Genomic DNA, 7,598 nt, shown 5'->3' on the forward strand with positions numbered 1-7,598 from the left:
ATGACCTGTTGTAGTGAAACCAAACAGCCACTAGAGAGAGACATACAACTAGAAATGTGGATTGGCAGGTTCACTGCCTGTCCTGCAGGGGGCGCTACATCCCTGCTGCTCATTGGAAAACCTGCTCTGAATGTGAAGATGTTTTCTGTCAGGTCACTGGTTTCATGTTTTACTGGGTTTCAGCTGTGGCTCATAAAGAATTAAATAATTCACATTATGAAAAGTTTCTCTGACTTTATTTGATCTGGTTTTCAAACGATGATGAAGATGATTCCGAGCTGTGACCTCTGACCTCCGGGCTCCTTGGGGCAGTGAGGACGGATGTGAGGACGGATGTGAGGACGGAGACGCTCTCAGACTGAAGCCCCATCAGAGACACTCAGACACGTTGAGGGGAGTCGACGGGTTCTGAGCTAACACAGAGTGGGTGTGAGGGTTTCTCTTCACTCGGAGATAAAGTGAGATGATCCCGAGACTCAACGAGATCCTTCAACCGTCAACTTCTCTTCTGCCAAGCAAACATTTCATCATTTCATCATTTCAATTCAGCTTTTACATCCTGGTTGTTCGGAACAAATTCTCTTTTTTCACATCCTAAACATTAGCAGCTCCCGAGAACAACAGATCAACCACAAAATTAATATTCTATCATACATGTGCAATAATCTGAATCAGACCCTGCTTCATCATCCGTCCTATTTCGTTTTGTTTCTATTTGTTTTACTCGTGATGTGATTTCACTGATAACCTCTGAAATAACTCATATATTATTATCTTATATCTAATATCTTTGTAAAGTCAAAGTTTGTTTTCACTGTAACTTATTTCCAGGTCACATTATCTAATTGATAATTGATGAGCAACTCACTGTGATCTGATCTAAACCAGGTTCTAATATTTAAAAACAGTCACCTCATATTGTAACGTTTGTATAAATCATCTAAAAGGTTGTTGGTTGAAACATCAAACCATCAAAGCAAATATCAATAGAAAATGATGTGAAACTCAGTTCATGTAGAGACATGAACACATTCATGGTTTGTACATCTATATATAAATGCACAAATATTTAAAATACACCAAAATGAGCACATTTGAAATATTAAAGACACTAGATTGTTAGAATCATAATTGTTTCTTCTCGACCTGCCTGGTCACATACAGGAAACCACCCCGCCTCAGATATCAGTCCTCTCAACATCCTGTGACTCATCCAAACCAGGAATTCTTCCAAACTGATCAGAGTTTCTGTTCAATCAGATGAAAACATGGGTCACCACACATCGTCAAATATGAAGCTGTATTATCAACATGAAGCCAAAACACTGTGAAAGATCTGCTTTGAATCTACAACCACGATTTATTCTCAGGGAATTTGGTGAAACATCAAATATCTCACAGTGTCACAGGAAGTGGGAGAAACACGATTTCAACTCAACAGTCAAACAGTCAGTTTGTATTTTATTTTGTTAAGCATCATAATAAATAATAATAATTACATTGTCATTATTATTATTATTTATTATGATGCTTAACAAAATAAAACATATGGGTGAAACACACGTTAGCAGCTTGTGCACAAATCATAATCTCCTCCTCCTCTTCCTCCTCCTCTTCCTCCTCCTCCTCTCCCTCCATTGTCTTTGCAGCATCCTCTCTTCTCCTTCTCCTCTCTCTCACCCTCCCTCCTCCTCATCCTCCTCTTCCTCCTCCCGTGTGAACGCACAGAACCTCTTTTCTCTCCTCCTCTTTGGATGACCGCCTGTTCCTGGAATTCACGATCCCCTCTCACTTTTAATTTATGCGCATATTAATTGTTCCCCATTGTAATTTCCACCGTGGGATACAACATGCAAATGCGCCATTTGTGCGTGCGCGTGCGTGTGGTTGTCAACGTTCACAGCGGTTAATTCAAATTACAGCAGATTCATCTGAAGCCCTCGGGATTTATTGTGAAATTCTACATCTGCAAATAAGACGTGATTTTTTTAAAGTTAAATCTTATTTGCATTGAAAATGTTTTTTATTTACAAAAATGTAAAACGAAATATTGTAAAATAAATTGTAAAATTATATCCGCAGTGATTAAACTATGATTCGTTGCTTGTTCCTGGTTCCTTTATTAAATAAAACAGAAAAGAAAACATTTAGATTTTTACCTTTTTGAAAGTTAAATAATTTTTTCTCTTTTTAATCTTCTTACACATTTGCTTTGTTCTTTTTCATTTAATCTTCTGAAATTTCTTTATGGGAGAAATCGTTAGAATAAAAATATTACAGTTTTCAGAAAGAATGACGTTGATTTTCTTTTTATTTATTATTATTTATTCATTTAATTTTTTATTGCTCTCTAGATTTTGTTCATTTGTGTTAATTTGACGCTACAGATATTTATCATATAAAAAGTGTTTTATCTGAGGACGTGTGTGTGTGTGTGTGTGTGTGTGTGTGTGTGTGTGTGTGTGCGTGTGTCTGATTTCACCTCGTCACTGATTGGACAATTATTTCTGATCTGCCAATCAGAGAACTCAACAAACACCCCATTTATATTAATTATATCCTGTTGACTTTAGTTTAAGCCTCAGACAAAAATCACAGATCTTGAAATAATTCAAATGTGTGTGTCTATTTAAAAACAGGCGTCTGTATGTATGTTGGAATAAAGACAAATATCAACAGGTCGTTTAAAAGACATTTTAAACCAATTAAATCCCCTCTTCACGTTGAACACACATCAGGTGATATAAATTAAATGTCCTTTAAATGAGTTTAATGCTTCATGTGTTTTCACACTTTTCACACTGAGGCTGTAAATAGTTTCCACTGATGAGATAATGAGGAGCACAGTGGCCACATGCTTTTAATTTGTATTTTCTAAACCTTTAATAATGCAGATGAGATAAAGTACAAATATTCAAATCTTATTAAAACTCTTCAGTTTTTCTTCAGTGTAAGAAACGACCATGGTGATCCATCCATCTCTCCCTCCATCCATCCATCCATCCCTCCATCCCTCCATCCCTCCATCCATCCATCTCTCCCTCCCTCCATCCCTCCATCCATCTCTCCCTCCACCCATCCCTCCATCCATCTCTCCCTCCACCCATCCCTCCATCCATCTCTCCCTCCACCCATCCTCCATCCCTCCATCCCTCCATCCATCGCTCCCTCCACCCATCCCTTCATCCATCCATCTCTCTCTCCCTCCATCCATTCCTCCCTCCATCCATCCATCTATCCCTCCACCCATCCCTCCATTCATCCCTCCATCCCTCCATCCATCTCTCTCTCCACCCATCCCTTCATCCATCCTCCATCCCTCCACCCATCCCTTCATCCATCCATCTCTCTCTCCCTCCATCTTCTCCTCCATCCATCCATCTCTCCTCCATCCATCTCTCCCTCCACCCATCCTTCCCTTCATCTCTCCATCCCTCCATCCCTCCATCCCTCCATCCCTCCACCCATCCTTCCCTTCATCTCTCCATCCCTCCATCCCTCCATCCCTCCATCTACACACGTATGTACAGGTCTGTATTTATATGAACAGGTTCGTCACTGTGAGTTATTAAGAAGTTACACTGAATAACACACGGTACAATTCTCTTAAATGTAATAATTAGTCTATACAACACGCACGCGCAAACGCACACACAGCAGTCGCCCTCCCTGCGTGTGCGCGGCCTCTGAATCTGGATCAGGACGCACAGCGGCGCCACTGCGCATGTCCGCTTTGCGCATTTCACAGGACGCATCAACTCATCTGGAACCAAAAAATGAAATCAGATCAAATAGAACAAAGGAGAAGTGAACCCGTGACCTGCTGCTGAACATCGTTCGGTTCCCTCTCAACACAACATTTAACATTGAGGAGGATCCTCATCAGTTTATCAGGAGATACAACTAAACACTACAAACTTTAATAATAATCAATAATAGTATTAATAATCTGACAACACTAAAGCACAATGGGTTTTACAGGTGTACCTAATAAAGTGACCACTGAGTGTAAAGGGAGTCAAAGAATTAAAATGGCGGAGCTGTTTTTAATCTTTAAGACTAAAAACTTGAATAGAAATAATTCAATAATTATCACAGGACATTTATAAAGATAAACTTTTAAGAAAGTCTGTGAAACTAAATTATTTATTATCACCATTAATAAAAAATCATTTTCTCTGTGGAAAGATTTCATCCTGTTTCCACTTCCTGTTTTCAGGTGATCACACATTTAATTTATATAATAAACACTGATTTTAATAAAACTAATAACTTTGTTCTCAACATGATTGATTCACGTAGAGTAAAGAAATCATGATCAATGATTTATTCAACTTGTGTGTTTGTTAATATGTGTTAATGTGTAATGTGTGTTAATGTGTGTTAATGTGTGTTTATGTGTGAACCATGTAAAACACACTATAACTGCATATTTAACGTCATATGAAAGTGGCTTCACTTTTTATTAACATGCTAATATATTTAAATTCCAATAATATTTCTAAACGTTTTGTTTTTCTTGCTCTGACGCAAATTAAACGATGCACATGAGTTTTTTTTTTTTTCATTTTGGAGAATTTAAGAACTTTTGAGGCATTTCTGAAATATGTTAAACTGTTTCTGCACAATTTTGCAGGAAAGTGTTAAAAGTGTGGGAACCGTGAACTGAGCTTATTTTTATTTATGACGAATTTCAACACGAGTCAAATCTCACGTCTGTGATTTAAACCTCGTGATTTGATATTTATCTTCTGGATGTGTTCAGAACTCAGATGCTCCTCCGGCCTCGAGCGGCTGCTCCTTCCTCCTCCGTGTGAAAATCCTCCTTCAAAGAAACGGAATCAGCCTCGTTTCCCTCCAGCGCGTGAATCTCGGACTCATTAGCATTTATGCAAATGAGCTTCTAATTGCAGGCGTAATGACTCTGGCGTGGGAGATTTTTCAATCCGCCATGTTTCCTTTTTGTTAGCGCGTGGAAGCAGTTTTCCATCTCCTGCTCATCTTGGAAAACAAAAGCGGATCTTTCCTCCTCGTCCCGCAGCAGCTCCGTGTCTCCTCCGCACGGAGCGGGACCTCCTGTTCTTCAGTAAACCAGATGTTTCTTCAGGTTCTGCTGCTCCGGCTCTGTGCAGATGTGCTGCAGAGGAAGAGGCTGCAGGAGGAGCTGAGTGTCAGGTGAGTGCTGCAGCCCAGTGTGCGCGTGCAGCCTGTGGCTCCTGACGCAATGTGTGCACAGAAACAAAAAGAGAGGTGGACATGCAGAATGAAGCGGGGAGCGTGCGTGTGAGGAGGTTATGGTTCCTATGGAGTGTGGCACGAAGCAAAGGATCGATTCTCAGGATGAGGCAGAAACAACATCTGCTCCGGGTTCAGGTCTGAAGAGAAACTGGTTCGTGTTCAAGTCAAACGAGAGAAAAGAAGATTTCACTGTTTTCTATTATTTCTGATTTCTTTTGTCTCAGCTCATCCTTGTTTTTTTAATTTACCACCACAGTGTCCCTGCTTAATGAACTGACTGTGTGTGTGTGTGTGTGTGTGTGTGTGTGTGTGTGTGTGTGTGTGTGTGTGTGTGTGTGTGTGTGTGTGTGTGTGTGTGAGGAGGGGTGTGGGGGGGGCTGTCTGGTTTGGCACAAGGAGGCTGTTTGGCCCCATGCAGCTCCAACAATGTGGGCAGATTTGCGGGGGACAAAAGAGCCGGAGCTTTGAGTTGCAGAGCACGTCTCTGACACCGGCGTGTTACTGGGAACGCTGGGATGTTCCACTGGTGAATCTTCACCTGCTCGACAGGTAGAGCGAGTCACGACAGTCCTGCTTACATCATATTTCCTCCCCCCCCATCCTGCACATCACTGTAACACAAAGAAACTATGATAATGATAATAACTTTGTTCATGAGGCACCTTTCAGAAACAGGGTTTACCAGAGACCAGCAGACACAGGAAGCTCAGGGAGACTCATAACAAATAAAAGCATAACACGACACCATCAAATAAAAGAAGTGAATACAAGTAAAACAACAAAATGGAAAAGACGACAAAAGCAAATGATACAAAGAAGAAGAAGAGAAGCAATAAAGATAAAAAAGATGACATCAAAAGAGAGTCTGTAAAAATGGGTTTTAAGAAGTGGTTTAAAAAGAGTCTCCTCTCCACAGGCAGGTCGAGGGGCCCTGGTGGCTAAAGCTCTGGACCCACCTGCCCCCCCCCGAGGTTCAGAGGCTGCAAGCTGGGCCAGAATAAGACGAGCTTTAAAAACAAAATCAGAGGAATCTTCCTTCTCACCCGAACAGGGAACGTTTCCTGTCAGAAACACCAGGAGACGTGTTTGACCTCTGCTCACCTGTCACACCAGTCGATATCATCAGCTGTGTCCCAGACAACAGACGATGAGGTCCAGGGTTCGAATCCTCTCAGAACAACCGAGACGCTTCCCTCGGATGGAAGAAGAGGGATTCTGTGTGTTGGTTGATGAGCTGCAGCTCTGAGGCCTCACCGGAGATTTGCTCTTTTATAAGAAACTGGGGCTAATTTAATGTGAGACTTGATAATATTGATAATCCTGAAAAACATCCAAGACAAACCCAGAAAAATCTATTTTACACATTTTTACATCCTGAGACCTGAATCGTTTCCTGCTCTCTTCTTTTGGTCCGTGCACATTAGCCCGACTCTCTCTCTCTTTCCCCCTGGATCTTATTTGTTCCCTGGAGAGTTCGACCTGCTGCTGGACGGAGGCTCCTCCGCTCGGTGCAGAGACAGAGAGTCGACGTCCGAACGTTAAAACATGGAAACAACAAACCCATTAACAAAAAACTGAAAATGCATTGACTGGAGGAGTTGTCATGGCAACAGGTTAATTTAACATGAGGATGGAATTAGTTCTGTGTTCTGCTCTCGGTTAAGGTTTGGAAAAATATTTAATCGGGCAGTTTTCTTAAATTCACAAATATACGAATTACACGTGATCTCGCTCATTAATTTGAGACGTGGCCACGATCAGCAGAAAACCTCCAGTCACTCAGGTTCCTGTGGATTTCCTCAGACTGTCGGAGGTTAGTCGGTGAGATTTCACCCGTCAGCCTCACAAGCTGCTCTTACCTTCTTTAATTTAAGCTTCATGAAATGTAAAATTAGGACAATGGGATTGTTTTTGACAGACCGGCCGGTGCATAGAGAGAAAGTGTCTTTACCAGCAGGAGGTGAATCTGCTTTCTGACAGATTAGAGTGTTTGGTGGTTTGAAGTGTTTCTGTCAGAGCGAGAATCTGCAGGATCAGAAAGGTCGTAAATCATTTCTCACCTGAAATCTGCTGAATGAACTTGATCCTTCATTTCTCTGACGTGTGCAGTGATTCAGCTGCATCTAACATTTAACAATTATTGTCTTGACTCATAGATTTCCTTTTTTTTTTTTTTTATTCTAAACTGTCAGAAAATAGTGAAGAATATTGATAAAATTTTGGTTCTGGGTCCAAAGTGACGTCTTTAAATTGAAAAGTGTCAAACACCTGATTTTATTTAGTTTACTATTAAATAAAACCAAGAAAAATAGTAAATCCTCACATTTGATGAGGTGGAAACATTTAGTGTTTGTCAATTT

This window comes from Hippoglossus stenolepis, chromosome 8 (assembly GCF_022539355.2).
Source record: "Hippoglossus stenolepis isolate QCI-W04-F060 chromosome 8, HSTE1.2, whole genome shotgun sequence".
Lineage (NCBI taxonomy): Eukaryota > Metazoa > Chordata > Actinopteri > Pleuronectiformes > Pleuronectidae > Hippoglossus > Hippoglossus stenolepis.